Source organism: Eulemur rufifrons, chromosome 15 (assembly GCF_041146395.1).
Source record: "Eulemur rufifrons isolate Redbay chromosome 15, OSU_ERuf_1, whole genome shotgun sequence".
NCBI lineage: Eukaryota > Metazoa > Chordata > Mammalia > Primates > Lemuridae > Eulemur > Eulemur rufifrons.
Window position 1 is genome coordinate 14,964,208 of NC_090997.1, and position 25,137 is coordinate 14,989,344.

Here is a 25,137-nt window from a genome sequence, read left to right on the forward strand (position 1 = left end):
CCCCTACTCTCAGGCAAGGCAATTCTGTGAAAGGATTGACAGCTGAGATGATGCACTCACCTCCACCTGGGCAGGAGGACATGTGCACCTTCCAATCCCAGAGGTGGCTGTGGCAGCAGCCGCCAAATCTGTTTTGCTAATGAGCATAGAAGTTCCCATTACAGCTATGGGCTGTCAAAGGCTTTGCTCCTTCTGTCTGTCCTTCTGGATCATTAAGTTTGTTTTTAATGTTTATTATAGAGAATTTTAGACATACTTAGAAATAGAGAGAATACAAAAATGAGCCTTCATATACCCACTAACTCAGGTGCAAGAATAATTAACATGGGGCCAATCTTGCTTCCTCTCTGCCAGTGGTGCTCAGAGTGTGGTCCCCAGGCCAATAGCATCAGCATCACTTGGAACTTGTTAGAAAGGCAGATTCCTGGGCCCCACCTAAGACTGAATCTGACACTCTGAAGGTGAGGCCAGTATCTGTATTTTAACAAACACTCCAGGTGATTCTGATGCAAACTCAAGTCTGAGAACTACTGCTTCCTGTCCCCACCCATTTCCATACTCCCTCCAGATTATTTTCAAGCAGATGCCTGACATGTCATTTCATCTATAAATATTTCATGGTGTATCTCTAAAAGACAAAGGATTCCTCTTTTGAAATCACAATATCTAGCATCGCACACCTCAGAAAGCAAGACTAATTGCAGGTATCACCAAGTGTCCTGCCAGTGCTCACATTTCTCCAACTGTGCTACGATGTCCTCTCATCTCCCATCCTTCACCCCACCTCCTGGGTCCCATCCCGGTGTCCTGTCTCTTTCTTCTTTCCTCTTTAACAACTTCCTTTCTTAAATTGGGATCCAAACCATTGTCTCTCTCATGTCTCTTTTAATCTATGGAGTTCTCCTCCATCTCTTCTCTGTTCCTTCCCTGCAGTTTGTTGTTGGTGATGAAACCATGTTACTTGTCCTCTGGAACTTCCCCCAGTCTGGATGTTCTTGATGTACTCCCTATCGTGTAATTTAACTGATTTCTCTGTTGTACGTAGGTCATTTGTTATATCCTGAGGTTTAAGAGATTCAGGGTTGGTGAGCCTTCTTCCTACATGGAGCTGTGTACCGCTACCAGTGAGTACACAGTGTCTGGCTGTCTGTCTGTTGTGACATTAGTGCCTTTTGTGCTCATTGCCTATGTGCATTCATTCATTAGGAGTAGCAAAATGATGATATTCCTTCTTCGTTTATTCACGGAATATTCGTTTATTCACGGAATAGTTCATTAAGAGGTAGTTCTCATCTACTATTGAGTTACCCTAAGCCAGAGTTTTTGTAAGACAGGCAAAATAAACTCTTGATTCTTTTCCCTTATTAATTAATTTTTTTAATGACTTGCTTCTCTATTATCCTCCAAAGAAGATCATTGAGATTTTTTTTTCTTTTTAAAATAACATTAGGAACTCATGGATTAAACATATCTGATGGGTTTCCATCCATTGTAGTTTTACCTTAGTGATGCCCAAATTGCCCATCTTTGGCTAGTGGGAGTCTTATCAGGTTGGCTCCCGAGTCCTTTGACAATCCCCAGTCTTTGAGAGCTGCCTCAACTTCTGGTATGACAAGATGTTCCAGGCTCGTCTTGTTCATTTCCTGCCTTAGATAAGGAGTCAGGCATTTCTCCAAGGAACCCTGGTTCCATTTAGTATCTTAACATATTTTAAGATCACAATCTCTATACTTAGAGGTGCTCTCTGCAATGAGTTGGGTTGACTTATTCTATTCTACATGCGCAATAGCCTCAGGATCACAATATTAACGCTACCAGAAAGAGTTTCAGATTTTTTTCTAGTTCTTTCTGTCTTTAGGGTATATCTCAAAAAAGGTGCACAAATTATTATGTTTTATAGTCATTTAGAATAGTTTCTCCAGTCCGCCAACTAGATATCAAGTTAGCTTCATTTGTTTCATTTTACTTTTGATTCTCAAGGATTGCATTTCCTTTATAGTTAATTTTGTTTTATAATTATATAAAATATTTACATGGTTCAAAAGTCAAAATTACAAATACACAAAGAAGTCTACCTCCTATTCCTGGGTCCTCAACCACATTCCCTCTCTTCCTTCCACACATCCTTACTGTTTATCCTTTCTCTCATTTAAAAACATTCTAACATATATGTATATTTTTTCCCTTCCTTTTTTAGATAAATGATAGCATACTTTGCACACTTTTCTGTGTCTTGCTTTTATCACTAAAAAACATGACCCTGGAGATGTATCTATTAGTAATATGTAGACATTGTCCTTTTCTTTTTTACAGCTATTTTGTATTCCACTATATGAATTTACCAAATTTGGGGTGACTAGTTCCCTACTGGTGGGCATTTAGGTTATTTCCAGTTGTTTGCTATATTAAATAATGCAGCAAAGGATAGATTGTGCTCATGCCTTTTTCATATTTTGCCATTATATCTTCAGAGTAGATTTTAAAAGTGGATATGCTGGCTTAAAAGGCAAATGCATATATAATTTTGCTAGCTCCAAATTGTCCATCATAGGAATTGCACCAATTTGCTTTCCCACCAGCAATTTATGAGAAAGTTTGTTTCCCCACAGCATGTGTTGCAGAATGTATTGGACATTTGCCCATCTGGTGGGTAAGATGTGGTTATCTCAATGAAGCTCTGATTTGCATTTCTCTTCCTATAGGCACACATAAGGATATTTCCACATGTGAACCCATCCAGCATTTTCCCAATCAATGCCTCCCTATCTTTTCTCCAGCTAATTTAGATTTTGGTTCTGACACTAACAAGCAAGAACTCCTAAACACACACTACAGTTCTCAATGAGTTTTTTAGTTTGCATTACTCTTACTAAGAGCAAACTGGAGTGTTTGTTCATATGGCTACAAGTCATTTGTATTTCTTCTTCTATGATAACTCACTTTGGTCTATTCATCACACGCCAAACACCTTCTCACTGTAGGGCTTTTGTGCTTGGTGTTCCCTCTGCCTAGAACACTATTTCCCCCATCTTAGCAGGGCCCACCCTTCCACAGCATTCAGCTCAAATGCCCCTCCTCGAGAGGCCTGCCCTGCTCTGCCTACCTGAGTAGCATCCCTCTCACTGTCTCCTTGGCCTGCTTTATTTTTCTTCCAAGCACTTACCACTAAGGGACACCATATATTTATTTGCATAGTTGCTATCTATCTCCCCCATGGGAATGTCAGCTGCACGAGGACAGGGATCCTTTGTTCTGTCCACTGCTGTATCCCCAAGTGCCCACAACAGGGCCTGCCGTGCAGTCAGGGTTCAGTGCTTGTGCTGGATGAAGGAACAAATGAATGAGTGGAATTCCTGTGCTCTGAAAGCCAGCTGAGAACAGGTACCACTGAGGACTAAGTCTATAAAGTAAGTCCCTATAAAAGAGAGTGGACCTGAGAAGGGAGGTCGAGGCAAAGGAAGGTGACTCAGGTCATGGGGCCATGGGGATGGTGACATGGAGGCAGGGGAGGCCCATGAGAAGTAAGAGCGATGCTGAGAAAGGAGAAGGACACAAAATGCAATCCCCCTTCCCCCAGTCTGCGGAAGGGCCGTGCTGAATGGCAGCTGCGATACCCTTGGGCAGACTCAGGGACTGTCTTTATTCTGCCACTGCCCGGTTAGCACCTACTTCTGTGGAGACCTCACAGATATCTCACTCACAGCTGATCCGTGAGTGGCACTCCTAAGAAGCCACTGTCATTTCTTGTCTGCCTTACCTTCCTCCCCTGGTCCAAGGGTCTTCTCTCTGCCTTGATTCATTCTTTAGAAAGACATATTTCCCCCTTTTCATCCTCAATATCAGAATCAGATGGTACAGTCACCCTGGGCAGCACTGTGATAAGAAGCTGACACACTTGAAAAATTACAGGGATGAAAATAAATGGGGTGTTCACTCAGCACCCCGTCTCTGGGCATCATGTTCTGGGGGAACAGCTCCTGCTCCCCCTCCCACACTGGATTGGTTGAAGGAGGCCCTGACCAGACCAGGCCAAGCAGACCTCGCACGAGGATTTTACAAACCCAAACTGGGTCAAGAGCACCGTGCCCTGCGGTGCCAGAAGGTTGGGACTGTTGCTGGCGTGTTTTTCACCCTTGCCTTTGCATGAAGCTAAATTCAGTCAGAAGCAGAAAGAAATGTGGAAAAAGGAAATTCTAGACACATCAGAATCTTCATTTTCAGTTGCTCTGGAGGCCAGTGGCACCCTGCCCTTCCATGGGTCTCGTTATTCGACTCTTTCCTTGGTTATTTTAATATTCTAGTATTATCCCAACCAATGCCAACAAAAAACAGCCTTGGCCAAAGCACAGTCACTGACAGCCCTAGATTAAATAACAGAGGACAATAAAGTAGGACTCAGTCATCGGGAACTAGATATTAAGGTCACCAAATGGCTCATGGAGTGGAAGGTCCCTCCTCTTCCCAATCAGTCCTGAGGGGAGGGAACTGGCATCATCCCAAACCTCCCTCTGGAGGGAACAGCAGGAGTCCCAGCATGGATTTCTGCAAAGAAAACTTGAGCACAGAATCTTCTTTCCATCTCCATCCCTTTCATCTTGCTAATCTCCCTTTCAGGGTTTAGAGCTTTCAAAATAGTTTTTGGGCCACCTGCTTTGAACATTTGCATTTTGGTGTTATATCTACCTCTGTCATGTTTATTATTTTATAGTGCCTCTGTTGAAACTTGGAATTTATCATCCTATCACGCTATCATTTTCTTAGGGCTAACTCGGTGAAGGCATTCTAGAAACATTCATGGCATTAAGGTATTGAAACTTCACAGTAGTCCCCATTTAGAGATGAAATAATTTGTCCAAAGTCAGATAGCTAGACAGTGGTTGAACTAGATTAAATCCAAATGGCTTGTCTCCAGAGCATGAACTCTAAACTTCTCTGCTATACAAATGTTAACATTCTGGAAGAGAGAATATGAATGCATCTGCACTTTGGAAAGAATTCCAGCGATGATGTGAAGGTTGGATTGGAAATCAGCAAAGGTAGGAGGGAAGGAAATTGGCATCTCAAAGTAACTTCAGCAGGATAGAAATAAACTTGGCTAAATTTTTTTACTGAATTCTTTAAGTAGCAATGAGCAATGCTGTAGACACTGTAGAAATATAAAAGAGAACTCAGTGACTAGACTGGAGGAGGTGGTTGTCACAGACAGAAAGGAAGGTACTATATAGTTAAGGTTTCAAAGTCTAATCTCCAAGGGGAAGATGGTGCCAGGGATAGGGCAAGTTCCTTAAAGAGATTGTCAACATTGCACTCCCAGCTGACAGATGAGATAGACTCTATGACTCAGATGAGACCCTCGAGAGAAAACTAAGCAGCCACAGCAGGGAAAAGGACTGGTCACATATCCCTGCATTGCTAACTACTACTAATACAAGGTTTGTTAACTGCCATAAAGTTTTCCTCCTGCAGCTAGGTAGAAATCTGTTCTAGAGAAACATTGCCCAACTGACACCAGTGAATTGGGAACACCCCTGCCTTGAGGGTCCTGCCATAAGCACTGACTAGTTAGGAGACCAGCCTTACAAACACTCCTGATAAAAAGCTACAGACCCTAAGCCAGTTCCAGCCCACTTACAGAGACTGCATACAAAATGTCTTGGTGCCTTATAGTTCACCTTTTGACACAAAGAGCTGAATTCTACCACATTTTAATGTTAAAACCTTGCTCCAAAGTGAACATGGGATGTATGTCACATATACGTCAACTCTCTGTGCATGCCCCACACTTTCTTCATAAATATTCATAGACATTCCCCCAACCTGATGAATATACATGTAAAACAAACTGGGGAAGGCTTAAATGCCACTGTTTCCTTCCCTTGGGTGGAACACATGTTTATGGTTCCCCTGGAGGTTACGTTCCCCATTCCCTGATCTGAAAATAAAGTTTTCTCCTTTTTCCTTCTTTTGCAGGTCTCTTGATGATTTTGTTAACAAGATGAAAGGTCCCATCTACTGACAGAGTCAAGAAAGGCTTCAGTGAAAGAGAAGGGAATTTGATACGGATGCTGGGCAGAACTAAGACGGATCAAGGTCTTAGCAGAGTTAGGGCTTGTTTAAAGCCCAGCAGACAGCTCATTTAGTTAGAATGGAAAGTCTGAGCATGGCAATGGCAGGTTATAATAAGATTGGAAGGGAGGGTTGTGGCCACATAGATGAGGATTTTGAATGTCAGGGCAAAAAGTGAGTATATTTCACTTAGTAAGGTACAGTGTATAAAGGCTTATGAAAAGATCTGTATATTAGGTCAAACTGGAGTGGAGAAGGATCGTAAATGTTGGTGATTCCAAAACTCTCCCCAGAGGCAATAAGGGGCTAGATTATGGAGATGCAATTGTAATATAAGAAGAGGAATGGGTGTGAGAAACACCATGCAAATAGAATGTGAAACCTTGGAATTAAACAATTTTGGCTGTCAAGATAATGGCTTAGGGATGGGGAATGAAGTGATGAGGGAAGCAGGTCTGAGGTAGCAAAATAAGGCAGGGAGAAATGTGTGAAGGAGATTCTAAAGTTCTAAGCCTGGGTAGACTGTGGTACCTTTATCTGAAATAATTTAGTTATATAAGTAACAAAGTAAATTGTGATCAGTTTTATACAACCATGATGATAAGATATGCATACACATTTGTTCATTTCAATCTCTAGCTAATATCATCAATCTTTACATTAACAAAAAAAAAAAGCAAAAAAGGAGAAGGATAAAAACTGAGATTGCTGCTTACAGTGATAATAGATAATTGTCTTTACTGGTACTAAATAGGGAAGGACATGATTGCAATACTGTTATAATTCTGACTAGTCACACTCTAGAAACATCCCTCTTCACCCTACCACTGCTCTCCTTCTCATGTTAAAATCTAGTGTGAGAAAAACAACGCACAAGCCTAAGAACAGAATTCCTTCTTTGCAGCTATTTTTACTCTTTTTTAAATGCCCACATTTTAGCTTGAGGTGTAAACATGTGGAATTATTTGGTGAGTCTTACTCTTTATTTGAATTTAAAGAATTTGAAAGTACAAAAATACTTTTGGAAAAGCAACTGTACCATTTTTGGACCTGAACATCTAATCTTCTCACCAAGCCTACTCTCTTCCTTGTTTTGATTATAACAACACCTCCCACCCCAGTCACCCTGTATCATAGCTTCAGTCATCTTTTATTTCTTATTTTGGCCATCCATTGCTTGACTGGGGTCCAGGGCTGGTTGGTCCAGAGGCTCAATGAAGTTATCATAGAGCTTGAGTTCTCTGGCTCTGTCTCCTGAAGGTCAGAGTCATTCTAAAGCTGATGCCCAAGATGGCTGCCAGTAGTAATCTCTGCTTTTATTTATTCCAAAACTGAAACATTTAGGTCACCTGTTCACATCTGAACATGACTGTGGCTGGGGTAGGGAATGTACTGATTGGCTTTTGCCAACTTGGACACACCCCTAGACTGAAGAGTGGTATCAGTTTTCCTTGAAGTCCATGAGTTGCATAGGAACGGAAGGAGATGCAAGTCAAAATCTGGGTTAGGAGGGGAATGGATGCTGGGCAGGACCAATGTCCACCACTGTTTCAATTCTTATACCTGTCAGAGCTCGTGGATAAAAATGACAGAACTGTCTTTGGCTAACTAGCAGAAATATAATATATTGGGGATTATCAGATGGCTCTTACAGAATGTACAAGAATCTTGTACAGAAACTAGGTAGGGACCAAGAAGGTCTAAGATACAGCAGACAATAGTCCAGGGGATGCTATAGACAACAGTGCAGCTAGGACACCACCACTGGAAGCCCCCAACTGCTGGACTGATCACTCTTCCATTGCAGCTATAATGATCTCTAACTGCCCCTGTGACTTTGCATCATACTCCCTGGAGTGAAAGTTCTGGGTGTGGTGTCCAGTTGGTCAAGCCCGAGTCATGTGCCCCAACCTCAACTGCCAGAAAACCTGGTTAGGGAGATTTTAGTCTTCATGGGCTCTTTGTGGCAGGTGGTCACCCCACCATAGAGATTTCCCCAATGTAGAAAGTGTGTCAGGATGTGGGGAAGCTCAGAAGTAACAAAGGTCCACTCTCAGTCTCCTAGTCACTCTGCTTCCCTGCCCGTCCTATCTCTGACTCAGTACCTCCAGATTTGTCTTTGTGTGAACTAGTTCTGATCAAATCACTCCCCTGGCTCAAATACCTTCATTGCTTTTTCATTGTGGGTAGAATGAAAAGTTATTTAAAGGGTTTCTTCATACCGTGCTATCAATCTACCTCTCCAACTATGTCTTTCCAACTGCTCCTCTGCACACAGCCTATTCTCCAAACAAACTGAGCTTCTCTTACATGCCATATTATTAAAAGCCCTCTACTTTGCTTGGGTTGTTTCCTACAACTGGACTCCATCCACCCATTCATCCATCCATCCACACAATGACTATTTATTAAATATACTATGTGCTTAGTATAAAACTAGGCACTGTTCATAGAAAGATGACAAGTCACGATTCCTTTTTTCAAGGAGGTCTTGGTAAAAGGGAATGAAAAATTACAATTTAATATGATGTGATGTGATGTGATATAATGTAATATAATATGCTATATTTGCCATAAAAGATGTGAATACAAAGTGTAGTATGAGCATAGGAGAAGGAGTTTAGTGTGGGGAAGGGAATTAAGAAGGTTTCGCTAAAGAAGCTGCATTTTGCTGGACCTTGAAAAGTAATTGGCATTTTATTAATAGTTTTCTATTAATAATTGGGCAGACAAGTGGAGAGATGACATTGTATGTGTGTGCAGGGGCACGGGATGAGGTACTATAGTATGAAAAGCTATGAATAGCCCAATACTGTAGAACTGCCCGGGTGGCATTGGGGGTTAGGAGTAGGAAGCCATGGACTAGACTGTTAGACAGTGGCCTATGAGAGCTTTGTGAGTTATGGGTAGGAATTTAAATTTTGCTCCTTTGGAAACTGACTCTCCCTGCCTCCAATTTCACTTTGTTTTAATCCATTCTGCAAGCAATTTGTGGCTAGAGGGATCTTTGCACTAAGTAAATATGCTCACATTACTGTCCATGAGAGTAGAGCACAAAGTTGGAACCAGGGGCTTCATATATGAAAAGGATTGTAGAAAAGAAATGCTAGAAATCCAACAAGAAAATAGGCCTCTGAGACTGTTCTGGGAATTTCCCAGGCTACCTTAACCGACGGCCATCCTTCTCCACTAAAATAACGTACGTTACTTCCACATACATAATGCACATAAATCCACTGTAGCTCTTCCTTCACTGGATGGTTTAAATGCTATGTTTGTCTGCATATCCTCAGCACTTGCTGGCATAAAGTAAATAATAAAGATGATGTCTGATAAATGCATGAGTGAATGACAAGACCAGCTCATACCATCCTCACCTCCTTTCATGGACAGATTATTTCTGAGCTATTTCTACCCTAGGAACAGCACCATATGCTTTAGTCTTTGGTGCTTAGCATGAAGTTTCCTACTCCACTACCCTACTTCTTAATTCCTCAAGCGTTGAGACTCCAGGAGATTTATACTGGAAGAACTAAGAAGCATAACCATGAAGCCTCAGATGTATTTCTATGTGTAAAGAGAGATGACTGAGTGTCCACCTCCCTGTGTAGCATAGAGTTGTTTCTGAAAAGTGCTTTCCCAATCAGTGTGACCAGGCTCAAGTGACTGAGTTCTGCGACTGAGTTCTGGCCAAGGGAGTGGGAACAGAAAAAAGGTATGCTACTTTCAGCCATAAGAACCCCCTTTAGGGTCCTCATTTCTATTCTTCAAACTGACCTTGAGAGTGAAGTGCTCAAGCTGGCAGAGCCTCTGTCAGCCAAAGTCTCTGAATGACTGTGTGGAGGACACACCTATTTCCCCCAACCTCCTCTTTCATCACACTGTCAATGGGGTATTACATGAGTGGGAAATAAGCCTCTTCCCTGGTAAGCCCTTGAGATTTTAGGGTATATCTGGTACAGCAGACAGCATGACCTTAATTAATACAGCTCGTGTGTGTATGTGTGCATGTGTTGAAGTATGTTGTTGTGAATGCAAAATCCAATCTCATATAGAATCAAAAGCCAAATGGGGACAGAACCAGAAGCAAGAGGATTTAATCCTTGAATGAATCCTCAAGGGAAAACTTTTTATTTAAAATATAATTTGCACGTCTTAAGTTAGCAAATGAGCATGTAGCCATATCATTGTTTGATATGTAGCATGTGTCAAGACAGAGACCAAGGGAGAAAATGGAGCTTGAGAAAAGAACAGGAAAGCCAAAAAGGTAAAATGAATGAGGTCAGAAAACATTTTGTAGTAAAGTTCATAATTCTTTAAAAAGCTGAATTAGTAATAGACATTGATTATGACTGGTAAGAATTCAAATAAATAAATCAGCAGCATTATGTTAAAAAACATAAATCAGAAATAATTAGAAATATATTCTATCTCTGGATGTTGTCAAGCTGCCAACTGCTAATGCCCTGCACTGTAAGAAAATCCACCTGCCTAAAAATGACAGGTAGGGACATCAATTGACTTGCTCTATATTTCTAACCACTTGAGGGCCATCCTTAAAAGGCATGTATAAATGTAAATGTCAATCTTGTGTCTTCTTTAATTTACTCTTTTTTTTTTTTCAGGGAGGAGTTATGGTAAATCACAAAGCTAGAACAGAAGAAAGTGAAGAAGGAAAGGTAAGAAGCCACATGGAAATGCACAAAAGGGCAGTTCCTGGTATAAAATGGCAGGCTGATTCACATCACTTATGTTGGGATCTGGGTTGGGGGCGTCTTGTTGGGTATGGGGGGCACATTCAGAAATTCTGGAGCTTTGAGGAATCACACTTTTTCTTTGAGATATTCCTGTGTCTTTGGAGTGGTTCCATAGTGGTCAGGTGTCAAAAAATCTGGCTATGGAAGACTGGCTCTGGGCTCAAGAGAATAAAGATACTATCAGGTTACTTTCCAGGTGAGCCAGCCTTGGCACAGGAATAGGTAAGAAGAAAGAGTCTTGAGAGAAATTCTCTATAAAAGTATTAATATTGTACCTTTGGCTGCAGATTTCCTTGTGTGGTGTCACTGGGACACCCGATATGGAAGGCAAGGTGGAAAAAGATGTAGAATCCCAGTGGAATCATAAATCAGCTTATCAAGGAGGAAGTTTTTAATAAGCATGGCTCTGAGATATGCATTTAAATCATTTTTGTTGTTATTTTTAGTGGAACATAAATGCACCTTTCAATATCCTGTTGGGGAAAATGTAACTTGGAACAGCCTTTCTAGAACACAAGAGCCTTAAAACAGAGAGAGAGAGAGAGAGAGAGAGAGAGAGACTTCCACTTTCATTTAAATGTAGAAAGTTACAGGAACCATTGTACAACTCTCTCAACAAGAATTAGCCATTCAAACTATACAAACGTAGATTTTTTTTTAACACCTCGCCCCCAAAGCTGATGAAAGAGAAACCTAAAGGAACTAAATGATATAAAGCAATGAGCCCTTCCCATGAGGGAAGATGTATATGTTTACTTTCATCCTTGGTGTAGTTGGGAGAGAAAGAAGAACCACCATAGACAGGTCTAAGGAGAAACCAGATGAACTCATAGAAAACTTTCATGGTTTCATGTGGGCTAGAATAGTGGATTAGAATCCCAAGATTCACAGCCAAAAAGCAAGTCTGTAGAACCAATACTTTAGATCAACCTTAAAATAGAGAAAAAGGGATCTGTGGGACAACATGAAATATTCTAAATATGTATAATTAGTGTCCTAAAAGTAGAAGGGAGAGAGTGTGATGCAGAAGAAATATTAATATACGAAGAAATAATAGCCAAGAGTTTCCTCAAATTAATTAAAGATATCAATGTATAAATCCAAGAAGGTCACCAAACCCCGAGATAACCACACCTAGATGTGTCATAAACTCCTAAAATTCAAAATTAAAGAGAAAATATTAAAAAGCAGGAAAAGAAAAAAGCATTACATACAGAAGAACAACAATTAGAATTATGACTGACTTCTTATGAGAAACAACGGTGGCCAGGATACAATAAAACATCACATTTGAAGTCAAGAAAGAAAAAAGATAAACTATCAACCCAGATTTCTATATCTAGTAAAAGTTGACCTTTGAATATGGAGCCAAACTCTCATATATTTCCGGTGAGAATGTAAAATGGTGCAGATGCTTTAGAAAACGGTTTGATAGTATCTTAAAAAATTAAACATAATTTTAACATATGACCCAGGAATTCCACTACTAGGTATCTACGCAAGAAAAATGAAGACATATTTTGGTTGACACAAAGACTTGTAAACGTTCACAGCAGCACTACTATAACAGCCAAAATGTAGAAACAAATACAAATGCCCATCACCTGGTGAATAGATAATCAAAATGTAGTTTATTCATACAATGAGATACTTACTATATTCACCAATAAACAGGAATAAACTATAGACATGCTATAATATGGGTGAACCTCAAAAACATTATGCTAAAAGAAGCAAAGGACCACAGATTGCAAGATTCCATTTACATGAAATGTCCATGAAAGTAGAAAAATGGTTGCTCTAAACTGGGAGTGAAAAAGGTAATTGCCTACAAAAGGGCATGAGGGACCTTTTAGGGAATGAAATTATTCTAAAACTGGATTGTGATGATGGTTGTACAATTCTTCAAACTTACTAGTAATCATTGAATTGTATACTTACCATGGATAGATTTCATGATATTTAATTTGTGCCTCAATAACGTTATGAAACAATGTAAAGACAAAATAAATATTTTCAACAGGAAAAAAACAAGCTGAAAGAAATCACCTATTCTACATCTGAACTACTAGAAATAATTTTTTTTTTAAAGTACTCTTTAGACTGAAGGGAATAATACCCAATGGAAACCAAGAGTGATGGAAGAGATGAAGAGTACCAGAGGGGTAATTTCATGAGTGAATAGACAGGACCTTCTTATTATATTTATTTTAAAATTCTTTAAAAGACTATCAATCATTCAAAGCAAAATAATAATAATGAATTGTGAGGCTTACAGCATATGTACAAATAAAATATGTGACACTAAGAGCACAAATATGGGGGGTGGATGAAATTATACCGTTGTGACATTCTCCCTTTGTGAAGTAACATAATAGCAGTTAAAGGTAAACTATGACATGTTAAAGATGTCTATTGTAGTCTCGAGACTAGAGCAACCATTAAAAAATAACAAAGGGCTAGCTAAAAAGTCCAAAGAAGGGACAAAAAAAAAAAAAAAAAAAAATTTACCCAGAAGAAGGCAGAAAAGGAGAAAGAAAGGAATACAGACCAGATGGAACAAGAAGAAAACAAATACCAAATGATAGACTTAAACTCAACCATATTGATAATTACTTTAAATGTAAATGGATTGTAAACATTTTAATTAAAAGGCAGAAATTATCAGATTGGATAAAAAACAAGAATCTTTCTCATTCTCTCTCTCTCTAATATATATATTAATAGAGATACTTAAGTGATAAAATATTGTATAATATATACAATATCTATGTAAATATTAACATATATAAACATATTTTTGAATCTAAAGACATGGACTGATTAAAAGTAAAAATTAGTAAAATATAAACCATGCAAATAGTAAACATAAGAAAAAACTTAGTGTGTCTATATTATCAAAGTAGACTTTAAGACAAAGAGAATCACCAGAGATAAAGATATAAATATTTTATAATTTTCAAATCAAGAAAATATTAATCTAATAATCTTGCATGTGAATGCACCTAATAACAAAAATGCAAAATACATGAAGCAGAATTTGACAGAACTAAAGAGAGAAATACAGATCTACAATCACAGTTGGATATTTTAACACTAGCCTCTCAGAAATTGATAAAAAAATTAAAAATCAAAGATAAAGAAGATTTGAACAACTCTACAAACCAACTTGATGTAATTGACATTTATAAAACACTGTATCCAACAACTGCAGGATGTACATTTTTTTCAGATGTACATTTGCCATGATAGAGTATATATTGGACTGTATAACAAGTCTCAATGGATTGAAAAAGACTGAAAAATCATGCAAATCAGCATTTCCCAAAACATGATCCAGGGAACCTATGGGGGTCCCTGAAACATTTTCAGGAGGTCCACAAGTTCAAAACTATTTTCAAAACAGTGAGACATTATTTACCTTTTTCATGCTCATTCTTTCATGAGTGCACAGCGGAATTTTCCAGAGACTGAGTGACATATGATAGCACAACAGATTGAGTGAAGAAGCAAATGTGAAAATCCAGTTGTTTTTGAATCAAGTCAGACATTAAAAAGGTTTGTCATTCTTTTTACTATTTTTTTGTTTGTTTTAGAACATATAGCTGTTTCCAGAATAATGTTATTTGTATTAACATGCTATTTTAATATAAGTTGACTTTTTCAAATCTCTCAGCTTTAATTTCTAATATGGTAAATAAAAATTATGTAATCCACATAAAAAAGGCTCTTGAGGTTTTCAATAATTTTTAATGGTGCAAAGGTGGTATGACCAAAAATGTTGATAATCGCTGATAAAAAATATATTCTCTGGTCACAAGGGAATTAAGTTAAAAATCAATAAAAATAAGAAATCTAGAAACCACAGGCATTTGGAAATAAAACTTTACTCTTCACATAAGAAATCTAAAAGGAAATTTAAAAAAATATTTTAAATCATATTATAATGAAACAATATATCAAAATCTGTGGGATCCAGCTAAAACAGTGCTCCAAGGGAAACTTATAGCTTTAAATATCTATATTGAAAAGTAGGAGAATGTAATATCAATGAATTATGCACCAATTTTGCAAACTCTTTCAGGAAACAAAGAAAGAAGAAACACTTCCCAACTCATTTTATGAGGGTAGCATAATCCTGATGTCAAAATTTGATAAAGACATTAAAATAAATGCATACTCTTTCACTGGTAATAAATGTAGAAATATCTTCAAACAAATCAATAGCAATGTAGATAAATATTCATGTGCAAGAATTATAATAGTAAAAAATGCTAATAAAATATTTGTCCAGTCATTAGGGATGAATTAAATAAATTATGATAAATCTATGGGATGAGATATTATGCATCTATTAAAAGTATATTCTCAAAGGAATTAATGTCATGGAAAAAGACATACTTTTAGTAAATTATGAATATAGTCAGATCCCATTATTATATGTAACACACATACATATAAAAAACCTGTAAAGAAATGCACCAAAATATTAGTAGTTTTGCATTGGAGTGATGCCAGTAATTTTGCTTTTCTTTTTTTCTTTTGTATTTTCCAAATCATTTGCAATGTAATTGTGTCACTTTAATAATGGTGGAAAAAATCCCAATCAGTTGTTTAAAGAAAAATTTGGATAATACAATTCCATAGTTCACACAATGATATTTCTCTGGAGAATATTTGAAATTAATCGATCCTGTACCTGCATTTGACAGATGGGAAAATTGAGTTCCGTCTCCTCCTGGGTGGACGTGCATCAAGTTAGTGACAGAATTATGCCCAGAATCTTTATCACCCTCCTCCCAATACCACACCCTTCACATTAGGTCACAACATGAGGAAAATGGCATTGGTGTTAGGTATATGGTAATTCTTCAGCCTGAGTCACTGCTTTTAGGCCTGAGAGCCCAGATTTACTCTGGGTTAAGCCATAAATTCAAATGTAAAGTATTCAAAATTATGTTTAAAAATATACTATTAACAATCTCAACAAAAACATAATGGATAAGTATCTTCCATGTATTTTATAAGGAGATGAATTTTTCTTATCTTAATTTTAATAATATTTTCCTTGTTATCTAAAATATTCTAATTCACTAAAATCTCCAGGTAAGACAACCTGCTAAAATTAGAATTATTAACTTCATAGAAATGCTTAATGGTCTATCAAAGAATTCTGGCAAAAAAAAAAAAAAAAAAGAAAGAAAAGAAAACGAGTCATTGTTCAAAATGTCCAGGTTTCAACCAGGGGAAAGTTCAGCGTAAAGATCATTCTCACATCCAACATTTGGGTTGACTCACTAAGAGATTACCTGTTTACCAGAAACTTGTTCAGAGAACAAAAGCCGTATTTCTTTCTTGGCATATTAATGAGTAAATCAAGCCTCTGTGAGAATAAATAAGCAAGACCTTTTATTGTTCAAAGTCTGGAGGGGATAGCTTGGCCATGTGTAGGACCTGAGCAGAATACTATATTGTGATTTAAATTGAAGCCGCCATCATTTTTTAACAATAAAGACTGGATTTCCAGCGATGGCGCCTCTAGTAAAACAACTGAAATAAAGGTAGTGTCACTTTCTGTGTTGAGGAAGTTAAACAGCCATTCTGCGGCGTATCTAAGGTGACTGAACCCAGATTCAGCAGGCAATGAGAGAGTGCTTTTGAATTCTTCAAGTATTTAATAAAGGGGGGAAATCCACAATCAAGAGCAGGATTAGTATGTCAGATCACAGCTTCCATGATTTAATCGCGTATGACCTTCATCCTTAAATTGTCATAAGAACCAAAAATGCTAGACGATAGCCAGCCTTCTGTCTGCGGTACAGGAAACACCCACTGAGGCAGTGGGCTTCGGGCCCCCTCTCTCTTCCAAGCCGGTTCTGGGTTCTGAGGAGCTTCCCTGCCTCCCTGCTGACCCTGGAGCCCCACTCCCGCCCACCCTTTTCCTGCCCCTACAGCCTCCTCCCCTCGCATTGTCACATGGTCACATCAGCAGAACCTGCTGCTGGAGGCCTGATCATTCTGTCACTGGGAATCAGGTTTCAGGTTCAGGCTCTGGTTTTGTCCCCACTGCTCGCTGAACTTAACGGTCATTTATTATCTCTGGGCTGTAATTTCCTCCACTGTCAGAGGAGGGGATTGGGTCAGGCAGGAGCGGCACCTTGGCATGCTACGGTGAGAAAGGCTCTGAGGCCATTTCCAGACCTCCCAGGGGAGAACAGTCCGCAGTGTCTGCCGGTGGCATGAGCGGGTGGGGACAACACGCCTTCCAAGTCTGACATGCATGATATTAAATGACACCTCAGGAAGACATTTTCCCCAAATTATTCCCATTCTGCTTTCTCCGTGACTGCATATAACTGAGGACTGTCCATCCCACATCCCCAAGCTGTTTGCCACCCACCATTAAGTATGTAGATAACTGCATTTCCATTCCGAAGGCATGATGAATCCTATTTCACAACAGGACAACTGAGTCAGAAAGTGAGCCATTTTCCCTAAGCCAGACAGCAAATCCAGAACAAATGTTAAAGTTTAGGGACATTTATTCACTAATAAACATCTTATACATTATACTTACTTGTTCCACAGCCTTTTTTGTGCACTTACTACACGTAAATAGCATGAGAGTCTCTAGCAAGAGAAGAAAAAGACGAGAGGACAACAGAATAGCTAAGAATTCCTGATCTCAAAGGAATTTTAAATCCAGTAGGAAAGCAAGCTATCCACAGATAGCACAAGTGAGCAAATGTCCGTCTCAGGGAGGGGCAGCACTGTTCACCCTGGAGTCTTCCTTGGTTCTTCTCTTTTCTCCCACTCACATCCAACCCATCCGCAAGTCCTGGTCTCTGAACTGTCCAAGTCTGTCTCAGACCTGACCATTCTGGCCTCTTCCCCTATATCGCCCTGGTTCAGACTGCCATCTTCTCTCGCCTGGACTGATGCCAGAGCCTCCTGACTACTTTCCCACTTTCCCCTCTGGTTTCCATACCATCTATTCCCACACAGAAGCCAGGACAATACGCCTTTTAAAAAGCCAATCGGTTCACATCATTCCCTGCCCTCAGTCTCCCAGTGGCTTCCTATTACACTGAGAACAAGATCCCAAATTTTCATTGTGGGCTGTAACAACCTTCTTCATCTGGCCCCGGCCCCCCACGTGACGCCATCAGCCCACTCGCTGATGCCTCACCCTGCATTATTTCTCCCAATGGGACTTATAACCACCTATCACATCATATATTTATTTACTGTTTCATGGGTTTTCTCTATTAGAATGTAAGATCCACAAGGGCAGGAACATCAGTGGTTGCTTCCAGGCTGCATCTGCCCCATCTGTAAAAGTGTATGGCACATAGTAGCCCCTCAATAAATATCTGATGAATAATGAAGTCAAGGAGAGCTAGAAATTGGAGCAAAAACCTGATATAAACAAGACCAAGGGATAATGTATTGTATTGTGTATATCTAATTTCTAGATTCTCTTCCAGGGCAATGGTTGATGTAAGAGACTTTGCTTGGTTTATGAGAAGACCAGACAGACGTGTCTGGAGAGTAGACGGTGGAGGGGCTGCGTCATGATGGAGACAGGTCCTTCCGGGTCTGGGGCAGGCAAATCCACGAGCTGCACAGTGGGAGAGGAGTGAGTGATCCTGGAGACACAGCAATTGAGGAGAACCATCTGATATAAATCACATTATTTCTGGGCATTCGACTCTCTATTCCAAGAATAGAAATGGTAAAACTGATCTAATTCTTTACATGCTGAGGCAAGCTAGGGGCTGAATAAAGCCACTGAAAAGGATATATAGGAGTCATTGCTGCTGAAGGAATTGAGTAGAAACAGCTCTTGTTTCTGCAATTAGAAATTACTTGGAAATCAGCAGACGCTGCCTGCATCCATAACAGGAGGAACGATTCTATTTCCCGTAGAGTAAAATACGACTTAGGAGTTTTTATGTATCAGACACTATTCTAAGCCCTTTACACAGCTAGTTAACAGTAGAGCTGGGAGTCAAACCCAAAAAGTTTGACTAGAGTCCATCCACTTAACCATGGATGTACTACACTGCCTCTTACGAGAATACTGACCTGACCTTGGGCAAGTCATCCTCTGTGTGCCTCAGTTTCCTGTGAGTAGTAATAGTATTGCCTTCTAGGATTCTTGGGAGGCTTAAAGGAGCTAACATAGGTAAAGTGACCCAAAAAGGGCCTGGCATACATCCTAGTTATTATCAGTATATCTGTAGGATCAATACTTGGCAGTGGAGTTATTAAATACTAAATACAATGCAGAGGTTTAAGCACTCTCCTAGAGTCACCCAAATGAGGTAAATGAGGCCAGGATATTAACCCAGCTAGGTTTGGCCCCAAAGCTCATTTCTTACACCCTGGCTAGCTACTGTCAGCTGTTTCCAGCGTACAGAATCCTTCCAGCACTTGACAATTCACAGCTGAAGCTTTCTGTTCCCTTTCAGGCATTTCTTTGTGATATCTGAGTTTTAATTCGGCACATAGAACCTGTTAATGATCTAGCATCCTAGTCAAAATGTTTCAAGCCTGGAATTTGTCTTGTGGTGGACTGCTGAAACCTACAAGGGCAGCTAGTGTGGAGGTTTCATTCTGATTCCAATCTAGACTCTGTGGCAGGGGTTTGAAGGAAGCCACGTCCTTGAAATTCTCTCGCATACCGATGCTCCACACTCCAAGGAGCTTTATCTTCTAGCCGCAGCTCTCATAAGATACGCAGGTGAGAAACTTAATAGCTCCTCTAGTCAACAGCACACATCGCCAAGCTGGCAAAATAGGCCAGCTCGCGGGCAGGAAAATAAGTGATTCAGTGAAACCCAGATAATAAATAGCACTGGCAATGATGGATGAACAAAACAAAGTACACCTGCATGCAATCCTAGACGGTCCAAGGAGCTGATGGGTTAGATCAGCGGTTCCCAACCCTTTTGGCACCAGAGATGGATTTCATGGAAGACAGTTTTTCCATGGATGTGGTGGAGGGTTGAGGGGAGCGTAGAGCTTAGGCAGTAATGAGTGGCCCAGTTCCTAACAGGCCATGGACCCATACCAGGCCTCAGCCTGGGGCTTGGGGACCACAGTTTTAGATTGTTTATTTTTATAATTAGGGTGGGGTAGTTGGAAAGCCAGGACATTGAGAGGAGGGTGACATTTTCCTGTGGCTGCAGCCCCCAGAGTTCCCTATGTACTTAGGAACTCAGTGCACTTAGAGTGATCTTTGCCCTTTACCTCTCCCCCTGGTTCAATGCTTGCTTCTAGAAAGGTCAGATACCTCCTATTAAGCTGTACATGTAGGAATCTTACCTTTAAAATAATGTTACCTATCTCAGAATATAGATGGATTCCAACAGCTCCCCCCCAGTGTAAGCCATGAGCACAAAGGTGTACATTAAGGTGTTCCATTAAGGCACTCCCCCAGTGGGCTAAGGAAATTCTCAGGGAGGCCTCTCCTGGGATCTCTGAAATCGTGCTAATTAGTCTATCATCTTCTCTACACACAGCAAAGACTTGATGTGGTGAACACCCAAAATATTGTTGTTTTAACCTGGTTAATCTATGATAATCAACATGTCCAAATGACTCAGAGTTCTACGAGTTCACAGCTAATTAAGTTTAAAAAAAAATCAATAGATGGAATAAAGAGAAGAGAATGATTATTTGTACCAAAATCTCTGGGAATGGCCTCTTTCCCTCCACCCCATCCTGTCCTCCTTCCCTTCCCAGGACTGACTGCAGGAGTCCGCGACCAGAGCAGGGAAGTTACCTAACCAGGAGGAGGAGGCTACAGTAGCCCCTCCCCAGGGACATCAGCAGCTTTGCTGGGCTCCTGTAAATGCCATTCCAAACCCGAACCTCTGCCCAGAATGGTAAGTGGAAAGAATATTCTCAAAACTCTGACTCAAACATTCGCTGTGCTCTATAACTTTATGGGACTCATCCAAGTAAAATTCCCCTGGGAGATCCAGGCTCCCGGCCAGGAACAGGAAGTTGTCAGGGTAACCTGGGGACACTGAGTACCTTGGAGGGATCAGGGAGAAAGAGGCTCTGTCACTGAAAAGGAAGAAGACATGGAGAAAGGGAGTCCGGGGAGGCCTCTGGAGACAAGGGTCACCCGTTCAACACCTGAAACTTCCAGGCATGTTCTGCTTTCTGAATATCTCAAGGATCTTACAATATGGGTGCATAGATACAGTGCAGGTGGGAACAGATGGAATCTGATGGATCATGAACAGACAACCCTTAGTAAATAAATCCCAGAAGACTATAGACAAGTTTTCTCCATTATCTTGATGAAAGTTTCATCCCAACTATGGAGAAATGTACTTTTTGTATAAGGTGAGGGCAAGTTTTTGTACCCTGACTCAAGTTCAGCATGGAGATTGTTATGGTTACAAATGTCCCTATTTAACCTCACCATTAATATCGGAGAGGAGACGCTAGGATAACATGTAAGGGTTATTCATTACTTCCACTGCTTCCCTGATTAATACCTACTTCAACTCCTTTTAAAGAGAAAAAGTATGGAAATTTGCCCAGGACAGTGTTTAATTTCCCAGGTGGCAGAGGAGGAAACACTGATTTATTTACAGAGAACAGCAGCTGTTTACATGCATTTGGAGCATGATAAATGGGAGTTTTATATACATAATTATTCATGCAAGAAGTATCTTACCATGTTATCAGACTTTAAAACCCAAATTGTGTCTATAAATGACATTTAAAAAACCCACGGAATTTTCTTCTCACTAACGATATGGACTTTAATTCTGGGAGTCATAAACCCCAGTTTACTTTCTCGGGTATGGCAGACATCTTTTGTTTGACATAGGATCTAAACCAGGATATAGTTTGTACAATCGTGAAGTGCAGTTTTCCGGCAGTTAAGTTTGCTTTTAAATGTCAGTCACTTTAACCCTGTAATCTGTTATTGAAAGTCTCAAGTTTTTACGATGTGTATGTATGATATAGTCTACACTTGCACACATGTGTATATATGTACTATGTGTTGTTGTTTTACTATGTGTGTACAGAATCCCTGAATCATGGTTAGAAGGAAACTTAAAGAGCACTTTGGGCAGAGGTTTCCAGCACTGACTATTTAGCACAATCTCCTGGGGAGCTTTAAAAAGTCCTGAAGCTCAAACTGGTGAAATCTAAGTAAGTTCTGTGGTCTTCTAGTTAACATTATTATTTCCGTATCCATTTCTTGGCTGTGATGTTGGGCTATAGTTACATGAGATATTACCACTGGGGAAAGTTGGGGAGAGGGTACAAGGGACCTCTCTGTATTATCTCTGCAACTGCCTGTGAAGTCTATAATTACTTCAAAATAAAAAGTTTTAAGAAATGCTGGTGCACAGACCATACTCTGGACCAATTAAATCAGAATCTCCAGGGGTAGGACTCTAGAATCAGTGTTTTTTAAACCTTCTGGGTGATAGCAGAGTGAGGCCAAGGTAGATAGTCCCTGATCTCATCCAACTAGCCACCCAATGTTTAAATGTGTCACAATCTCCTCATGCATAGCTTACTATATTAATAGTAATAAAGCACATTTCACTTACTGACCAAAATATTTATTATGAATTTTCTAATACTCTAGGAGATGTAGAGACTTCTCAGGGGAAAGATTATACATGTGTCAGGTGGAATGTTATGTTAACTTTGTAAATAACTACTAGATTGTATTGGAATCTAGTTAGCTAGCCCTGAGAATTTCCCAGCAATTGTTCATCGTGGCAGAAATACAACACATTATGGCATAAAGACTTTAATAATTACTCAACATGTCATACTTTTGACTCACAGAATTGGCACAGTAATATAATAATTATCTCTTTAATGCCCCACAAACATGTCTACTAATTATTATGAATAGAATCTTAAAGTAAACTTATATTTCAAAGGGCTTGAAAACTGCTTATTTACCTATTTTGGATCAAAGACCACATTGAGAATATGATGAAGCTACAGTGTCTTCTCCCATAGGAAGACACAGAAACAAGTGGCTCCTGGATCCCTAGTAAGTTTTAGAAGGCCTTTAATAGAGGCTGCGTTGTTTAGCCGAAGCCACTCTGGACCCTGAACAGGAGGCCAGGAATGAGGCTCTGGCTCCACCAGTCAATCAGGCCAGCCACTCAGGCTAGCAGCTTCCCCATGGCAGCCCTTGACATCCTCTTTTATAAGTTGTTTGTAATGATGTCCGTGGCCTCTTTCCCTTTAAGATAGGGGTCCCCAGCCTATGGTGAGTTGTATAATTATTTCATTATCTATTACAATGTAGTAATAATATAAATAAAGTACACAATAAATGTAATGTGCTTGAATCATCCCAGAACCATCCCCCCCACCCCCTGCCCTCGGTCCGTGGAAAAATCGTCTTCCATGAAAACGTTTCCTGGTTGGGGACCACTGCTAAGAGGTCATGATTAAACCAAGGCCCACTCCACCTTACAGCCTAAAATTCTTTGAAAATCACTGATTCTCCAAATAGTCAACATGTCACCCAAAGCCCAGTATCACAAAGTGGCCAGCCTTTGAGAAAGCTTTGGAAAATGTTCAATTTTACCATTTCCATTGTTCACTGGGTTACCTAAGAAACTAGTCACTTTCGAGAGTGCCAAAGAAGGCAGAGGATGAAAAAAGTGTTGAGCAACAAGTTGTGGCTCCCATGAAGCCTGGACTGATTGAGGTGGATCCACCCTAAGAAAGTCCTCTGGTTAAATTGCTTGAAAATCAAAGTGAGGAATTAATATGAATATTTCCAGGCCTGGCCTGAGCAGCCGAGAGGTCAGAGTGCTGCTCCGTGTCTGGGCTGGTCGAGCCCTTCCTACGGACCCAGCTGGTGCCTCCAAAGGGTGTCCTTAGGAAGGGGGAGGTTACAGGGTAATTTCAGAACATCTGTTCATAAAGACGCAGGTATGAGCCATCCTGGGGTGAAGAAAAGGCCTTCTTCCTTCACAAGGTGCTTTTGGAAACTGAGTCAATGAGTTGGTGTCTTACTGAAGAAGTGGAATGCATGGAGAATAGGGAGCAGCCTAAGCTCCTCTTCACACATCAGTGGGCTGAACTGGCAGATACAAAAGGCTAGGGTGTGACTAGGATTCCTCCTCTGATCTTCACATATGGGACTGGAGCCAATGCAGTCGCTGCCTCTCTTGATGCCTGCTCTTTGGGGCAGCGGTGCGCCCTCCCTCCAGCCCATGAAAGCTTTTTCTTCCCTCTCACGTCAGACCGGTCATATGCCAATATCTTAACGAGGTTTGAGGGAGGCACGTCTCACACGTGAGTGTGAAAACCCAATCATCACACTTAGGAACTACAAAAGGATCCAGTGAAAACTTAAAAAAGTGATACCAGGGCTACCGCCTGAGATTTGGATTTCCTTGTTCTGGAATGAAGCCTGTCCTATGTTGTGGTATTTTTTCCTAAGTTTCCTCAAATGATTCTAATGCGCATCCAAGGCTGAGAACTTCTTTTCCAGCCCACTAGAAATCTCCTGGGGGAAATACCTCCTCTCAAATATAGATGCAATCCGTGTGGCCAGGGCTGAGGCATGGCGAACATGAGTACCTGCACAGGTCTGGGCCTCAGGTGGGCTGGAGCAGCTCTGCCAGGGAGATGCTGTGATTCCCGTTTTCATTCATGAGAAAAGGGAGATTCTGAGAGGGAAGGAGATTTGCCAAAGGCCAAAGAAATGAGGAAATGGGAGAAATGGGATTCTAACTCGGGACCTGTCTGCAATGAGCGCTCACAGAGGAACACATGTTGCTTCCTTATACGTTGTCCAGATCAGTCCTCTCACCTGCCCTGTGACATGAACGTTATCTTATACCCATTTTACCAAATAAGAAAACTGAAACTCAGATGGGTTAAGGGATCTAAGTTCAAAAGCTAGATAATTAGAGAGAACACTCCTGTTTTCCCCATATTTTCTTCCTGAGGCCAGTCTTCGCCCATTCAGTTCTTGTCATTCTGTTGTAGTGAATTTGACCTTCTCTTGCTATGTGGGCTGGTCATTGCCAGGTATTTGGGCACCTCGGTATTAAGGATCTTTAGTAGAGCAGGCTGCCACGCTAAGCTGCCTCTGCCAAGAAATGAGGGCCCAGCTGGCCACGGGCTGGAGGCAGGTGAAAAACTGTTAGCCCTCAGTTCCAGGCAAACCAGGATGGTTGGCCACCCTAGCAGAAGACAAACCTCAGGCAACTAAATCTGGAGTTCAGAGGGCTAGATCTGGAGTTTCCCACTAGCACAGACATTAATCAGACCCCAAAAAAGTGCCTGCTTC

The 25,137-nt window shown here is 40.4% G+C and overlaps 1 protein-coding gene and 1 non-coding gene across 2 annotated transcripts in view; both read right to left on the reverse strand.

The window, feature by feature from the left end:
* The window catches only part of RCAN2 (regulator of calcineurin 2), a 250,579-nt gene that overhangs the window by 96,517 nt on the left and 128,925 nt on the right, over positions 1–25,137 (reverse strand). The gene's annotated exons all lie outside the window — the stretch shown is intronic.
* LOC138396209 (small nucleolar RNA U13) lies at positions 24,077–24,180 on the reverse strand. Its single transcript, XR_011235673.1, has one exon. It is a non-coding gene; the product is annotated as a small nucleolar RNA U13 (small nucleolar RNA).